This window comes from Notamacropus eugenii, chromosome 1 (assembly GCF_028372415.1).
Source record: "Notamacropus eugenii isolate mMacEug1 chromosome 1, mMacEug1.pri_v2, whole genome shotgun sequence".
Taxonomy (NCBI): domain Eukaryota; kingdom Metazoa; phylum Chordata; class Mammalia; order Diprotodontia; family Macropodidae; genus Notamacropus; species Notamacropus eugenii.
This window is the reverse complement of record NC_092872.1, coordinates 79,569,737-79,587,567: the sequence shown is the minus strand read 5'-3', so window position 1 is coordinate 79,587,567 and position 17,831 is coordinate 79,569,737. Positions and strand designations below refer to the sequence as shown.

The following is a 17,831-nucleotide window of genomic DNA, read 5'->3' as shown; positions in this document are numbered from 1 at the left end:
CTGGATGATAGCTGCAAAGGGTGGGCTACAAGAGGGATTAGTAAGTAGTCTGAGAGAGTTGTTGTTGCTCCAAATGCCTTTGAGTCAGTTAGAAATTGATAGTTTCGATGCCTTATGGCTTGAGTCAAGTGCCAACCAATGGAAAACTCAGATACTGCACTCCCTCTTTGGATAATTAATAAAATGACAACCAGATTTCTTGAATGCTTAAGGAAGGCAGCACACAAGCCAATGTCTGCTGCTTATACAAATGCTGTGCCTGAAGTATTTTAGGATTGCATATCAAGTGTTACAAAGAGCTTACACCCACATCCTACTATCAAAGGTACTCGTTTCTCAAAACTTATGCACTTCAAAAAGTGACTCTTCCTTTTCCTCCTCCTGTCTACTTACAGTCCAACTTCCTGACCCACCAAGAGCCACCACAATGTGGAGGACAAAGTATTCCTAGGAGATTATTTAGATATTTTACTCGTCTAATGTAAATAGATAGAAAAATTCTTTGTGTGTGTGTATATAGTGAACATACATATGTGGAGTATATATATGTTATATATACATATATGTGTATATACAGAGAGTAAGAGAGAGAGGGAGAGAATTTAGGTTGGAAAACACTAATTATAGGGGAAAATATGAAAAGTACAATCAGAAATCAAGGTCTGAAATCAGTCTAGTTATTAAATGGGAAGGTTATATTAGAAGTCACTTGACTGAGTGAAGAGAGCGCTGAACTTGGAGCCAAATCAGTCAACTCCAAGGGGGGTGGGGAAGCATTTATTGTTCTGTTGATTGTCTAGACTTAAGAAAGTGTTAATAATTCAGATTCAATGTCAAGGTATTTGTGCATCCATTTCTTCAGGCACCCTTCACATAAGCTGACTTGTCAGACCATTACCAGCACACCCCTGGATTGCTCTATAGCAGCTTGAGCTTATCATGTATTCAACAAGAGCCTTGGGGAACTAAGTTTGCACCAGACTAGAGTTCTGTTGACTGGAAAATAATAATAATAACAATAACTGGTAATTATATAGTGCTTTAAGGTTTGTCAAGTACCATACATCCACTGGGGCAGCTAGTGGCACAATGGATAGAGTGCCAGACTAGAGTCAGGAAGACCCATCTTCTTGAGTTCATATCTGGCCTGTCATCCTGGGCAAGTCACTTAAACCTGTTTGCCTCAGTTTCCTCATTTGTAAAATGAGCTGGAGAAGAAAATGACAAACCACTCCAGGATCTCTGCTAAGAAAACCCCAAATGGGGTCAAGGAGAGTTGGACACAACTGAAAATGACCGAACAGTAACAATGTATCCTTTATCTTATTTGAGCCTAATGACACCCCCAGGTTGGGAACCCCTGGACTATAAAATCTCTGGTGTCCCTTTAGCTCTAAATCTATCATCCTAAGAGAAACTCATTTAAAAAAAAAATGTTCATCTCTTGTTTGGGGGTATAAGCTCAGTTTTCACGTGGACAGTCTCGGGCAGGTAAAAGTGAGGACCTGTAAACCTCAGAGTTCTCAAAGGCCCCCCAGGATCGAGGCGTGAAACACGGGCTATCTCGTGCATTTCCACCTCTTCTCAGTGGGAAACTTGCTGGGGAGAGCATCCCACCCTTGAGATTGGTCTGTGGTCTGAGCACACCTGTTGTTAATTAGCTAGGGGCTGAGAGCACGCACGGTATTCACGTGCAAACTATGCAGCGGGAGAGCTTAAGTAGGGACAGGAAAGCCTGAAGGCCCTCTTCTTGATGTGGGGCCCTTAGAGGGAAGAGGGTCTCTCCCCTCTTCCACTCCCATCCTCTTGCTGTATGATCCTTGCCCCTTGGGAAGAAGAGGATTCCTCTCACCTAAGGAAGAACTCACCCTGCATATGGATACATAACTAAGACCCTGAATAAAGCCTAACCTTTGTTTGACTCTAGAAAGTCTCTTCTCTCAATTCGTTTATCCAGATAGCCATCGAAGACCTGGATGAAAGGTAAGAAGGCTCGGGTAGCTCATCGGCCTCGAGGCCGGACTATCTCTGGTCTGTACTGTACAGTTCTAATGGCCATGGCAATGCAAAAGGCTTTGTTTCCATCTCTGGCAAGCTCTGGAAAGTAGGTTGAGGAGCATGGAGGTTAAGTGACTTTTCCAGGGTCAAATAGATAGTAAGACATAAAAGCAGGTTTTGAACCCAGACCTTCCTGACTCTAAGCTTGGCATTGACATACTGAACATAATGCCTACTTCAAAAAATAAGGGATCTTGCTGGGAAATTACTAAAGGAGGAACTCCCTTTGCTTGGGTATGAGCCCTAGTGAACCCTATCCCAATCATAATTCAACAATTTAAAGCTAGAAGGGAACTTAGGAAATATCTTGTCTAGTCCCTTCATTTTACAGATGGGGAAACTGAGGCCCATAGCTGTAAGTGACTTGCGCAAGGTCACACAAGTGACAAATAGTAGAGCCAGGACTGAAACTCAGATCCCCAGATTTAACATTGGAACGCTCTTTTCACTACATCGCATGATCCCTTTGGCATGATGGACTCATGGGACCATAGATCTAGAAGTAGAGCCTTAAAAGTCACATAGTCCAAACTTCTCATTTTACAGATAAGGAAACAGCAACCCAGAAGAGTTAAGTGGCTTTACCACAGTGATATAAGAAGTAGCAGAGGCAAGATCTGAGCTCAGGTCTTCCTGACTCCAGACCCAGCACTCTGCCCAATAAACCACCTAGCTCGAGAATTTTATTTTCTTTCATATTCAACACAAGGTCCAGGAAGATGTGCTGAAAGTCAAGGAGTTAAAAGACCAAAAAAGGTGGAGAATTCCTAATCTTGTCCAATTCCTTCACTTTCCAGGTGGGAAAATTGAGAACCAGAGAGGCAAAGGTATTTGCCCAAATTACATATGTAGCAAATAACAGAACCCAAATTCAGACCCAGTCTCCTTATTCTCAGCCTACAATTCTTTCCACAACCTCACAGTTTACTGATGTTAAGATTTTTTTAAAAGCCCTGACCATTTACAGGTGGCTAGGTCCCTTGTTGAAGAGGCTAAGGTAAGATAATTAATTAGAATCATCTGCCCTGATTTTTTTTTTTATTTTAAAGCTGTAAATGGCAATTAACTGTGGGGAGATTAGAACATCAAAGAATCCAAGAAGGACTCTGAATGAATGCAAAGATTCCCACCAGTTTAAGCCCAAATCCTTCCCTGATATTTATTCCCCCTTCCCTGACCTCCAACTCAGAGCCTTCCATTCTGGAATACCACCCCCTTAAAAAAAAACACTCACTTAAAAATTCTCACCACAGAGCCCCTATTCCAGATTACCACACCCAAAGTTTCCCATCCTAGAAGTGATCCTTATATTAAGGGCCAACCATTCTAAAGTCAATCCCAACCACAGAGCACCATAGCCCACTTCACCCCCATCCTAGAATCCAGTCTATGCTTAAAGAACTCAGGTGTGTGTATAAATACACACAGGTGGCACATGTAGGGGGCTGTATTTGTAAATATATGTATATATGAGGGTAAAGGTAAACATTTTTCATTTTACATGTGTGTATAATTGTAAATATATGTCTATATATATAAATATTTTATTATATAAAATTATCCGTTTTTGTTATATGTGTATATATACATATGTATAGTACACACACACACACACACACACACACACACACACACACACACAAAGAGCAGCCTAAGAAATAGAGTTCAAAGTGCTGGTTAACTTGAGCACCACATCTACTACTCTCTACTCTGAGGAAGTAGCAGCAACCAAGAGGGTGCATCAAGGACAGAGCCTGGTGCTTCTAATGCTTAATGCTATAGATAGATAGATAGATAGATAGATAGATAGATAGATAGATAGATAGATAGATAGATAGATAGATAGATAGATAGATAGATAGATAGATAGATGATAGATACATAGATAGGTGATAGATAAATAGATAGATAGGCAGATAGAGAGAGAGGTAGAAATAGATAGAGAGAGAGAGAGAGAGAGAGAGAGATGAGAGATAGAGATAGATAGAGATAAATAGATGATAGAGATAGATACATAGATATAGAAATATAGATACATACATGTGTGTGTAGGAATATATATATATATGCCTACATATATCATATATTATGGTTCAGTGATGAGACGGTTGAATTTGTTATCAAATGACCTGGGTTCAAATCCTGGTGTGACCTTGGGCAAGTCACTTAGTTGATTGGGCCTCAGTTTCCTTACCTGTAAAAATGAGTGAGTTGGATCAGATAACCTTGAAGGTTTTATCCAATTCTAAAGGAATGGTACTATGCAAAATTCCCCGTTCCCTTCTAGCTCAAATCAATGATCCTATTCAATTCAACAAGTTTTATTAAGTTTCTACTATGTGTCAAACCCAACGTAAAGGAAAAAAATGAAAACAGTGTCTGCAGTAAAAGAACTTGGAGGAGAAGCGGGGGGTGTAAGCATGTTAACAAATAAGTAAAGACAAAATATTTTGATTTGGGAATGGAAAGTGGGGTATGAAGTTACTACTTTATGAAGTAGCTCATTCCACTTGGGGAGGAAGGGGTTTTTTTAATATGTAAATAAAATCCTCCTCCCTGTCATTAATAAAGAAAAGAAGCTAGTTTTCTTATTTCCAAGGCTGCTGTGAAATGTTCCAAGCTATTGTCTCCATTCTGCAGAGAGTATAACTGAGTCAAACAGAGCTACAGAAACTTGTCCTAGGATCGAGATGGTGATAAACAGAGAACCAGAACTGAGGATCGTGGATGATTATCTGTATCTCCACTCATATCCTCTGCTTGAAGCGAGTTGGGGAGAAAGGAAAGGCAGTATTTATTACAGCAGTTCAGGATGGATTGTCCATTCACCAACAAGAGAGAGAGAGACAATTACACTCTCTAAAGTCTTTGGAAGAGTTAGAAACTCCAGTCCTGATCCTAAGTACTTTTCTTGCCCGTAATTATGCAACATGCAAAGATCAGCCTAAGGAATAGGGTTCAAAGTGCCAGTGAACTTGAGTACACCTCCTATTACTCTCCACTCTAGGGAAAAGGTGACAACCAAGATGACACATCAAGGACAGAGCATGGTGCCTCCAATGTTTAAAACGATAGAAATTGCATCTACTCGATTCCCCAGATATCTGGAGGGAAAAAAGTGAAAACATTCAATCATCCAGATGTTCAGTCTGTAGAACACTGAACATCCAGATATTTGGAAACATCTGAATGATGTAAGATTTTGCTAAGTGCCCAAACATCTGGATAATGTACAAATGCAGTCTCTGTTTAAAGCAACAACAATTGCATTTCCACTTGCAAAAACTGAAAGAGAGAGAGAAGAGAGAGAGAGAGAGAAGAAAGAAGGAAAGAAAGAAAGAAGGAATTTGCTTGTTGTGGCACATTCGGGTTAACCACCCTTGCAGTTTCCATTTTCCCGTTAAGAGGTACCATAAATAAACAGTAACGACTACAGTGAAAACTACAGAGAGCAAGGCCTGAAGTAGGCCATGGCAAAATCAAGGGTATGTTTACCCCTTAATGCTCCTGCATAGCTCCTCTCTGAAGATAATATCGCTCCAATGCTAGGGGAAAAGGAATTGTGCTCATCCTTTAACATATGGGGAAAATGAGAGTTGTTCAGTTAGGTGAATTGACCTAGGGGATCCTTATTGTAGGGTTGAGAAAATGTTGGGCTGGGCTAACTCTCTTTTTAATACACAGGGTTCATCCACTTGTCATAAGGGAAATCAAAGAATTCTCCCAAAATGGATCAAAACAGCATTTATTTTCAATCACCTTACATTTAAAAATCAATGTGGGGGGGGGGGTTGCTATTGCTTTTTTGGTTTCCTCTCTTATATAAAACAACAGCAACCCCACAAAAAGGAGGAAGACGGTAGGGGGAAGACCTTGTGACACTGGACAAGTCAGTTCACTTTCAGAGCTTATCAGAGCTGGAAGGGACATGAGAAATCATATAGTTTCATACATTCAATTTATCTTTTTAATTTGTTTTATTCTGAACTTAATGAACACTCATTTAAATAAGTGGTTCTATAAGCATGATAGAACATAAGGAGGATTATATATGAAACCAAACTTGGTTGTGTACAACTTAGATTTCTTTTTAAATATATAATAAATTCACCATGTAACTTTCAAAAAATCAATGTGTGACCCTTAGAATTTAAAGTAGGTGGACAGAGGACAGGTGGCTCAAAGTGCTGGATCTGGAGTCAGGAAGACCTGAGTTCAAATTTGACTTCAGACACTTACTAGCGGCATGACCCTGAGTAAGTCACTTAACCTTTACTTTAATTACCTCAACTGTAAAACAGAGATAGAACAGCACCTGCCTCTCAGGGTTGTTGTGAGGAGCAAATATTTACAAAGTGCTTAGCACCATGTCTGGCACGTAGTAAGTCCTATATAGATGCTGATTCCACCACTTTACCAAATGAATGATTAGGTTGTCCAGTACCCAGAAGGTTGAAAAGCAAACCCTGGAAGCTAGGTGGCACAGTGGCTTAGACATTAGACATAGAGTCAGAAAGACTTGAGTTCAAATTCAACCTCAGATACTTAACTAGTGGTATGAGTCCAGGAAAGTCAAGTAATTTCTCTAGATCTCAGTTTCCTCATCTGTCAAACAGAGATAATAAAGCACTTACCTCCCAGGGTTATTGTGAGGAGTGACTGAGATAATATTTGTTAAGTATTTTGCAAACCTTAAAGCATTGCTTAAATGCTTTATTTTGGCTATATCAATTCTATTTATTATTGTCGTCATGACTGTTCTTAAACAGCTGCTCTAAGCCTTAGCTAACAGGAGGACATCCTCTTTTCAGCCATGCTCTTTACTCTTTAACCAGTTATCTATTCAACCTTAGAAATTCAAACACGTCACAGAGTTTAAAAGATCATAGATTCATAATTGGAAGGAACCTAACCCATTCATTTTACTTAAAAAAAAAAATTTTTTCAGTGAAAATCTCTGCCTTCTCTCCCCTTGTCTCACCCCTTCTCCCCATTGAAAAAGCAAGGGTAGAAGAAGGAAAAAAAAAGCCTGTTACAAGCATGTATGTGGTCAAGCAAAGCATTCCTGCATTAGCCATGATCAAAAAATAGGTCTCACGCTCCATTCTGGATTCATCAGCTCTTTACCGGGTAGCATGCTTCATCAAGTCTTCTCATCTTAGAAGTATGATCGGTCATGATGGTGATCAGATTAGATTTTGTGCTGTGTGGGTTGAAGGAACCAGGACATTTAGCCTAGAGAAAACTTGTGGGGGACATGACACCTGCGTTCAAGTAGTTTAAGGGCTAACACATGGAAAAGTGACTCGTTCTGCTTGGTCTCCTAAGGCAGGGTGAGAAGCAAAGGATGCAAGTTGTAAAGAGATCAATTTAAGCTTGAATTTAAGGAAAATTTAAGCTTTAAATTTAAAGGAAACCTTCCAATTCTTCCTCAAAGATGGGAAAGGAAAGGAAAGGACTGCTTACAGAGGCAGTAGACTATCACTGAAGATCTTTGGGTAAAACTGGGTGGCCATTTGTTGGATGTGATGCTTGTTGAGGTATGTTTTGGGTGAGGTTGGGACCTTCTAATTCTTCCATTCCATGATTCCAAGATGGGATAATCTCTAAGATTCCCTCTAGTGCTGTCAGTGATTTCATGACACTGGAAATGAGCTTACCTATTGTTTAGTTGAACCAACACTACCACCTAGTGTCCGATAATTGATCTAATACAAAAGACTGTCCTTGACCATGGCAGAGATTGTACCTAGTCACACAATCCAGTTTGATCAACTTGACAGTAGGTTTAAAAAAAAAAAAAAAAAGCAGATTTAGCTGAGTCAGTAATAATCCCTCTACCTTGGGTATTTAAATGAAATCAAAAATTATAAATAAGTTATAGGTTAAACAGAGAGGGCCTTATTCTCCCATAGACTGGAAAACATTCCCCTCTCCGTCTGCTGAAAAAACTGTTCATTGACAAAATCCAGGTTGCGTGCTGTCATCTCCAGGAAACCTTGTGTACTTATTCCCCTTTCCTTCACACCTGTCAGCTGAATTCTACTTCTCCATCAGATTTCTCAAAATGCTTATCCAAACTTCTCCTTTGCCCCAATCGTGTTCCATAGTATTTCATTCTTCTTTGCATATGTCTTATTCCCCTAATTATATTGTGATGGAGGACATAGATTGCATCATTTTGCATCTTTGTATACCGAGTTTTGGGCAGCTAGGTGGCAAAATGGATGGAGCACTGGGCTTGGAAGCAGAGAGACTCATCTTTGTGAGTTCAGATCTGACCTCAGATACTTACTAGCTATATGACTCTAAGCATGTCATTTAACCCTGATTGCTCAGTTTCTTCATCTGTAAAATAAGCCAGAAAAGGAAATGACAAAACACTCCAATATCTCTGCCAAGAAAACCCTAAAATGGAGCCAAAGAGAATTGGACACAAGGGAATGACAACATTCCCAATTTAGGATCTCATCAAAGAGGCTCTGTATTATTCTATTAGAGCTTTATATAACCAACAAATGTGGTCTGCAAATATGACTATCTGGAGGATATTAACATGTATGCAGAACCCTTCTTCAACTTTGACTTTGCCTTAGCTCCTGCATGACAATGACAGAACTCACATGATATGTCTCTTTATTTTATGTCCCTGCCCCAAGATAGCAATGATCATTAAACAAAGATGTTTTTACTGCTATCTCTTTCAAGAAATCTTCTATAATCTTGATTATTAAACAAAGGTGTTTTTACTGGTATCCCTTTCAAGGAATCTTCTATTATCCTGACATGGGAGAAAGATGTTGTTGGAGAAGATCCTTAAAGACTACATTTTTATCTGAAGTGCCATATCTAAGGGTTTTTTCTCAATCCTGAATAATCCCTCTGCAGCTTTCAACACCTCTTCTCCCAGCGTTTTTATGACACTGCTCTCTTCTGATTCTCCTACTACCTGTTCAATCACTGCTCAGTCTCCTTTGCTGGACCTTAATCCAGGCTATCCCCACTAACTGCTAGTGTCCCCCGGAGCTCTATCCTGGACTGTCTTCTCTTCTCCTTGTATGGTATCTCACTTGGTAACTTCAGCAGCTCCTGTGGATTCAATTATTACCTCTATGAAGATGATTCCCAGATCTGTATACATAGCCCTAACCTCTTTCCTGTACTGCGGTCTAGAATTACCTTTGGGACATCTCAAATTTAACCTGTCCAGATGTGACTCATTATCTTCTTCCTCCTCCCAAACTCTCCTCTCTCCCAAACCTCTGTTAATGTTGAGGACATTAACCCAGATTCCAAACCTCAGTTTTATCCTCAATTCTTCCCTCACACTCACTTGCCAAGCCTTGCTTGGTCTAACTTCACAGCATCTCTCATATATGCTCCATCTTCCTTTTTCTCCACTCATACAGCCACCATACTGGTACAGTTCTCACCTCATACCTAGACTATTGCCTTCTAAGTGGTATCGCTGCTCTAAGTCTCTCCCCACTCCAACTCATCCTCCATTTAGCTCTCAACATGATTTCCTAAAGCACAGATCTTAAAATGTTCTCTCTTTCTCTCTCTCTCTCTCTCTCTCTCTCTCTCTCTCTCTCTCTCTCTCTCTCTCTCTCTAAACTCCAATGATTCCCTGTTACCTCCAGGATCAGATATAAAGTGCTTTGCTTGTTATTTAAAGCCTTAAAAACTGGGTTTCTTTCTACGTTTTTAGTTGTACACTTTACTGCCCTCCATGTACTCTATAACCCAGCAACAATGGCTGTCTTTACTGTTCTTTACACACAACAATCCATTTCTCCCTCACCTCCACCTCCTTACTTCACAGTTTCTTTCAAGACTCAGTTCAAATCTTGCCTTCTGCAGGTGGCAGCCTGCCCATCCCCTACTGCTGGTGATTTCCCTCTGAGATTACCCGTCATTTGTACTGTTTAAATCTTGCAGGCAGAGTTATTTTCATGTCTCCCCCATAAGAATGTGAATTCCTAGGGCATCCTTTCTTTATGCCCCCTTGCTTGTAGGACAGCCTGACAAATTGTAAGTACTAAATGCTTGTTGACTAATCAATCTAACACCTTTCTGTAGACAAAGAATAATAAACAGAAGAATCTTATATTCTCAGCATCAGTCAATTATGTGATGTTAAAAATGTGTTCTTCTATGAAATGTCTTGTAAAAACCTTTTCCCTTAAAATATATTCGTCAATGGTACCTTTAATGTATGTGTAGATTATTCTCAGAAAATTTTTATAGAGATGGGAAATTAGACATTCTCCTTTTTGGGATGAATAACAGGAAATGGGAGTATGAAGTAAGAGTTCAACTGTGTAGCTCCATTGTCCTTCACTGTGCAAAAGTTATTATAAGAATTTTTGCAGATCTTCTCTATCTTTCACCTGATTGTTGCCCTTTTCGTCTTTTTCCTTAAATGCCCTAAGGGTGAATTTTCTTAGCTGGTTCTCTCATCAAACTTTCTTTAAACTAATTTCCTTCTTATTACTTCTCTTTCTCTATTTTCAAATCTCATGGATGAGATCCATAACCATTCAGGAGAGTCTGATCTAAACATCCACAGAGGAAACACTAACTGGATGAAAAATGCTTATTGTTCACACTTTGACATACAATTAGGGGGAAAACCTAGAGAGTTCACCCATCAGTATATATACTATGATTAGATAGACACTGCAAACAGACAATAAGTTGGACTCAGAGTTAAACGAGAGGAGATAAGTGGAAGAGATTACTTTGGGGAAATTATAAACTTGTTTTAATGACCCCAAACTTCTCTCTAAAACAAAAGCCCATCTTTTCAACATCTATTGTTGGGTTTGTTTTGGCTATGAATCAGAGAATGCTACAGTCTCCAAAGATGTGAAAATGAGTATCACAGACACACTGAATATTTTAGTATTCACAGTCCCTAAAAGAGTACCTTGAAGGTGATGGATGCATAATAAATGTTTGTTGTATTGCACAGTTCACAAACAAGGATAACTCACTTTTATATAGAGAGATTATGGCCCATGCTTGTATAACTAGTTCAGTACTAGAAAGGGGTGCCATACACAGTTATCCAGACTCTATCTCCAGTGCAATTTTCACAAAGACAGAAATCAAGAGCTTTCAAAGGAAAGAATCATCAAGGACTAACTTCCAACACCTCTTCCCGAGAGTAATTCCTACAGATATACCTTTTGAAAAGAGAGAAATCACTTTAAGAGGTACAACCCCACTGGAGAAAATTAAAATACCATCCAGAGGCAGCCAAATGGCCCCAGGAGGCTCTTGTGATAATGGATCAGGAAGCATTAGATCAGTAGTTCCTAGCTTATGGGCTGAGTGCCTCCTGGGATGAGGGGGAAGGGGACATAGTTATATGTATATCAAGCATCACCATTTCCATCTTTATTTAGCTCCAACAAAATTCTCAGTGTGATTCAGCATAATAAACAGACCTATAGTAAATTGAATAAATGTCTCCTATTATTATCATTTTAAATTACATAAATTCATTTGTAATTAATAAAATATAAATTCATTTAAAATTGCTACTGAATCCACAGTAACTTTTTCTCAACCTTTATTTTCCTAGTTCATGAATACTAATAAAGCATCTACTATCATGGGGTTAGAGGGAAGGAGGAACAACACACACAAAGTTGCTTTGATATTAAAAAATAGGTTCTCATACTCCAAAAGATTGGGAACCACTTTATAAGATCATCATAGTGAAGTGTGGGTGTGTTCTGGTTCACTCTCCCAAAGCCAAGCAAGCTGTTATTTGTCCTTCAAATAAGTTAAAGTTCTAGAGGGCCGCCCTGAGGAGATATTATGTCTACTATTCTTGAGTGTCATCAGCTTGAACTCCTATCATTTGTATACACACACACACAAACACACGCACACACACACACACACACACACACACATGTTGTTGGTAGCCAGTGACTTGGTTTCATTTAACCACTTAATACCAATTAGTTTTTACAAGGAGGTATTTACTTTAAAATATAGCAAGAATAAAGTTTGATCATTCTGTTACACCCACCCCCAATATCTTGGCAACAGCAATTTAGAGCCCTATGCCATCATAGGCTCTAAAGAAAGTACACTCAGTTTGGAACTATGCCCAAAGGGTTACAAAAATGTGCATATCCTTTGACCCAGCAATATCACTTCTGGGACTCTAGCTCAAAGAGATCACAGAAATGGGAAAGGGTTCCACATATACAAAAATATTTATAGCAACTCTCTTTGTGGTGGCCAAAAATCTGGAAATCAAGGGGATGCCCATCAATTGGGGAATGGTTGAACAAGTTGTGGTATATGAATGTAATGGAATACTATTTTGCTATGAGAAATAATGAACAGGAAGACTTCAGAGAAGCTTGGAAAGACATATGAAGTGATGCTGAGTGAAAGGAGCAGAACCAGGAGAACTTTGTACACAGCAACAACTACAGTGTGCGAGGAATTTTTCTGGTAGACCTAGCCCTTCATTGCAATGCATGGACTTAAAAAATTTCCAATGGATTCTTGAGGCAAAATGCATTCCACATCCAGAGAAATAACTATGGAATTGGATCATAGATAGAAACAGACCATTTTCTTGTGAATTACATTTTGTTTTGTTTTGTTGTGCTGTATGGTTTCTCTCATTCATTTTAATTCTTCTACACATCATGTATTTAACAGGAATGTACGTGTCGAACCTATATAAGATTGTACACCATCTCAGGGAGAGAGTGGGGAGGGGGGGATGAAAAGGAGGGAGAGGAAAAAAACCTAAGATATTTGGAAGTGATTGTCAAACACTGAAAACAAAATAATTTAATTTTTAAAAAGTACACTCAATCCAGAAAAAATAATATCAAAATTCATCTGGAAGAACAAAAGGTCCAGAATATCAAGGGAACTAATGAAAATAAATGGTAGGGAAGATGGCCTAGCCCTACAATCTCAAATTGTATTATAAAGCAGCAATCATCAAAACTACTTGGTACTAGCTAAGAAATAGAGGGGTAGACCAGGGAATAGGTTAGGTACTCAAGACACAGTAGTCAATGAATATAGCAATATACTATTTGATAAACTCAAGGATCCCAGTTTCTGGGATAAGAACTCACTATTTGACAAAAATTGCTGGGAAAATTGGATAACAGTGTGGTGGAAACTGGGCATAGACCAATGCCTGACTCCATACATAAGAATAAAGTCCAAATGGTTACATGATCTAGGTAAGAAGATTGATATTATAAATAAATTAGGGGAGCAAGGAATACTGCATTTGTCAGATTGATGGAAAATGGAAAAATTTTTGACCAAAGAGATAGAGAACATTACGAAATGCAAAATGGATAATTTTGATTACATTAAATTGAAAAGTTTTTGCACAAACAAACCCAATGCAACCAAGATTAGGAGGGAAGCAGAAAACTGGGAAAGAATTTTTGCACCTAGCGTCTGTGATAAAAAGCTCATTTCTAAAATATAGAGAGAACTGAGACAAACATACAAGAATACAAGTCATTCCCCAAATGATAAATGGTCAAAGGATATGAACAGGCAGTTTTCACAGGAAGAATTTAAAGATATCTATAATCATATGAAAAGATGCTCTAAATCACTATTGGTTAGAGAGATGCAAATCAAAACAACTTTGAGGTACCACATCACATTTATCAGATTCGTTAACATGACAAAACAAGAAAATGATAAATATTGGAGAAGTTGTGGGAGAGTTGGTGGAGCTGTGACCTGATCCAACCACCCTGGAGAGCAATTTGGAACTATGCTCAAAGGGTTACAAAAATGTGCATACCCTTTGACCCAGCAATACCACTTCTAGGACTATTTCCCAAAGAGATCATAGAAATGGGAAAGGGTCTCACATGTATAAAAATATTTATAGCAGCTCTCTTTGTAGTGGTCAAGAACTGGAAATCAAGGAGATGTCCATCAACTGGGTAATGGCTGAACAAGTTGTGGTATATGAATGTAATGGAATACTATTGTGCTATAAGAAATGATGAAGAGGAAGACTTCAGACAGGCCTGAAAAGACTTATATGAACTGATTCTGAGTGAAAGGAGCAGAACCAGGAGAACTCTGTATGCAGCAATGAACTCTTGAAGCAAAACGCCTTCCACATCCAGAGAAATAACTATGGAATTGTCTAACTCTTTATGACCTCATGGACCATACTGTGCATGGAGTTTTCTTTTTCTGTCTTGTTTTCAATGAGGACACTTTTTTTCTTGTTTTTTTTAATTTATTTATTTAAGTTTTCAACACTCATTTCCAAAAAATTTTTGGGTTCCAAATTTTCTCCCCATTTCTCTCCTCCCTCCACCTCAAAACTTCGAGCATTCTAATTACCCCTATCACCAATCTGCCTTCCCTTCTAACATCCTTCCCTTCCCTTTTCCCCATCTTCTCTTCTGTCCTGTAGGGCCAGATAACTTTCTATACCCCATTACCTGTATTTCTTATTTCCTAGTTGCAAGAACAATACTCAACAATTGTTCCTAAAACTTTGAGTTCCAACTTCTCTTCATTCCTCCCTTCCCACCATTCCTCTTGGTAAGGCAAGCAATTCAATATAGGCCATATCTGTGAAGTTTTGCAAATGACTTCCATAATAGTCGTGTTGTGTAAGACTAACTATATTTACCTCCATCCCATCCTGCCCCTCATTTATTCTGTTCTCTCTTCTGATCCTATCTCTCCCCAAGAGTGTTGACTTCTAATTGCTCCCTCCTCCCATTGCCCTCCCTTCCACCATCCCCCCCCACCCTGCTTATCCCCTTCCCCCCCCACTTTCCTGTATTGTAAGATAGGTTTTCATACCAAAATAAGTGTGCACTTTTTTCCTTCCTTTAGTAGAATGTGATGAGAGTAAGCTTCATGTTTTTTCTCTCCCCTCCCTACTTTGTCCCTCCTCTGAAAAGTCATTTACTTGCCTCTTTTATGAGAGATAATTTGCCCCCTTCTATTTCTCCCTTTCTCCTCCCAATATATTTCTCTCTCACCACTTAATTTCATTTTTTTAATATATGATCCCATCCTATTCTGTTTACCCTGTGTTCTCTGTCTTTCTCTCTATGTGTGTGTACATGTATGTGAGTGTGTGTGTGTATGTGTGTGTGTGTGTGTAATTCCACCAACTACCCAGATACTGAAAAAAGTTTTCAAGAGTTACAAATATTGTCTTTCCATGTGGGAATGTAAATAGTTCAACTTTAGTAAGTCCCTTATGATTTCTCTTTGCTATTTACCTTTTCATGCTTCTCTTGATTCTTGTGTTTGAAGGTCAAATTTTCTTTTCAGCCCTGGTCTTTTCATCAAGAATGCTTGAAAGTCCTCTATTTCATTGAAAGACCATTTTTCCCCCTGAAGTATTATATTCAGTTTTGCTGGGTAGGTGATTCTTGGTTTTAGTCCTAGTTCCTTTGACTTCTGGAATATCATATTCCATACCCTTCGATCCCTTAATGTAGAAGCTGCTAGATCTTGTGTTATCCTGATTGTATTTCCACAATACTTGAATTGTTTCTTTCTAGCTGCTTGCAATATTTTCTCCTTGACCTGGGAACTCTGGAATTTGGCCACAATGTTCCTAGGAGTTTCTCTTTTTGGATTTCTTTCAGGAAGTGATTGATGGATTCTTTCAATATTTATTTTGTCCTCTGGTTCTAGAATCTCAGGGCAGTTTTCCTTGATAATTTCATGAAAGATGATGTCTAGGCTCTTTTTTTGATCATGGCTTTCAGGTAGTCCCATAATTTTTAAATTGTCTCTCCTGAATCTATTTTCCAGGTCAGTTGTTTTTCCAATGAGATATTTCACATTATCTTCTATTTTTTCATTCTTTTGGTTTTGTTTTGTGATTTCTTGGTTTCTCATAAAGTTATTAGCCTCCATCTGTTCCATTCTAATTTTTAAAGAACTGTTTTCTTCAGTGAGCTTTTGAACCTCCTTTTCCATTTAGCTAATTCTGCTTTTTAAAGCATTCTTCTCCTCATTGGCTTTTTGAACCTCTTTTGCCAATTGAGTTAGCCTATTTTTCAAGGTGTTATTTTCTTCAGCATTTTTTTGGGTCTCCTTTAGCAAGGTATTGACCTGCTTGTCATGCTTTTCTTGCATCTCTCTCATTTCTCTTCCCAGTTTTCCTTCACCTCTCTTACTTGATTTTCAAAATCCTTTTTGAGCTCTTCCATGGCCTGAACCCATTGAATATTTATTTTGGATGTTTGAGATACAGAAGCCTTGACTTTTATGTCTTTCCCTGATGGTAAGCATTGTTCTTCCTCATTCAAAAGGATGGGAGAAGATATCTGTTCACCAAAAAAGTAACCTTCTATAGTCTTATTTTTTTTCCCTTTTTTGGACATTTTCCCAACCAGTTACTTGATTTTGGGGTCCTTTGTCAAGAGTAGGGTATACTCTGGGAATCTGTAATATCTCAGTTCCTCCAAAGTGGCACAATCCAGCATGTACACTGATCTGGAAGCAGGGAGAGATTTTTTTGTGTCCAGAGTCTTAGCAGTTATCTCTCCACAGTCTCCTGGCCTCCAGTTCTGCCAAGTCAGAGCTGGGGGCTGATTTTCAGATAAGCTGGATGGGCAAGGCCACCATTCAGTGTGAGACAAAGACCAGCTCCCCCAGGGCCTCCACACAGGGCTGAGGCAAGACTCAGCTCCTCCGTGCCCCCAGGGTTTTATGATCCACCAATATATGCGGGCTGATGTAGGGGATGCCAAAAGAATGGCTGCCATCTGCCTGATGTGGCCTCTGTGGGCAGCTGCCTGAGGCCGGAGCTATGGGAAGGCCCTTCTCCCTTCCTGGCCAGCTGAAAAAACCCCGTCACTGACCTTTGGCGCCTGTGGGTTGAGGGATCTGAGGACCCCCTGCTGCAAATGGAGATTCCACCCCCAAGGTGTCCTCCTCCCAGAGTCTCATAGTGCAGGGCCACATGGCCAAGGCTGGGCTGGGCTTCAATCTGCAGCAGACATTTCCCATGGGCCCTTCAGGTCTCCCTGGACTGGAAATCTCCTCCATTCTGTTGTTCTCCACTTGTGCTGCTCCAAAATTTGTTGAGAGTCCCTCTCTACAGGTATTTTATGTGTGGCGAGACCATGCAAATGTGTGTCTTTCTATTCCACCATCTTGGCTCCACACACACCCCCCCCCCCCAGGACATTTATTTTAACAAACAATTGAATTCTTAAGATGAACTAGATGCTGCAACAGCTGTTCTCTTGGATTTAGATGTTGTTCCTTCATGGGATCCATTGCTGAATCAGCGATAGACAATTTTTAGGTGCTTCATTTGACCAATACCAGTGGTATTGGGTCGCTTAGCCTTTACAGTCCAATTATACTTTCTCTTGCCTTTAGCGAGGAAATCCACATTTGCCACATCATGACTTCCTGGGTAAGTCCTTTAACCCTGTTTGCCTTAGAACCACATCAGTGGCACAAAATGTTCTGCTTATTCCAGGGCTTACCAAATGAAGACTTCTCCTTCGTCATCTTCCTCCAGCTGCTGGGACCAAAGAGCTGTGGAGTTTTCTTGGCAAGGATACTGGAGTGGTTTTCTATTTCTTTCTCCAATGAACTAAGGTAAATAGAGTTTAAGTTAGTTGCCCAGCATTACACAACTAGTAAGTGACTGAAGCTGGATTTTTGAACTCCAGTCTTCCTGACTCCAGGTCCAGTGTTGCAAACAATTATGTCCAAAGAAGATTTATACAGGATAAATAGGAGATAGT

At 39.4% G+C, this 17,831-nt stretch overlaps 1 pseudogene; it reads right to left on the bottom strand.

The window, feature by feature from the left end:
- Positions 1-17,284: 17,284 nt before the first annotated feature.
- LOC140523319 (large ribosomal subunit protein eL37 pseudogene) lies at positions 17,285-17,592 on the bottom strand (annotated as a pseudogene).
- Positions 17,593-17,831: the final 239 nt, after the last annotated feature.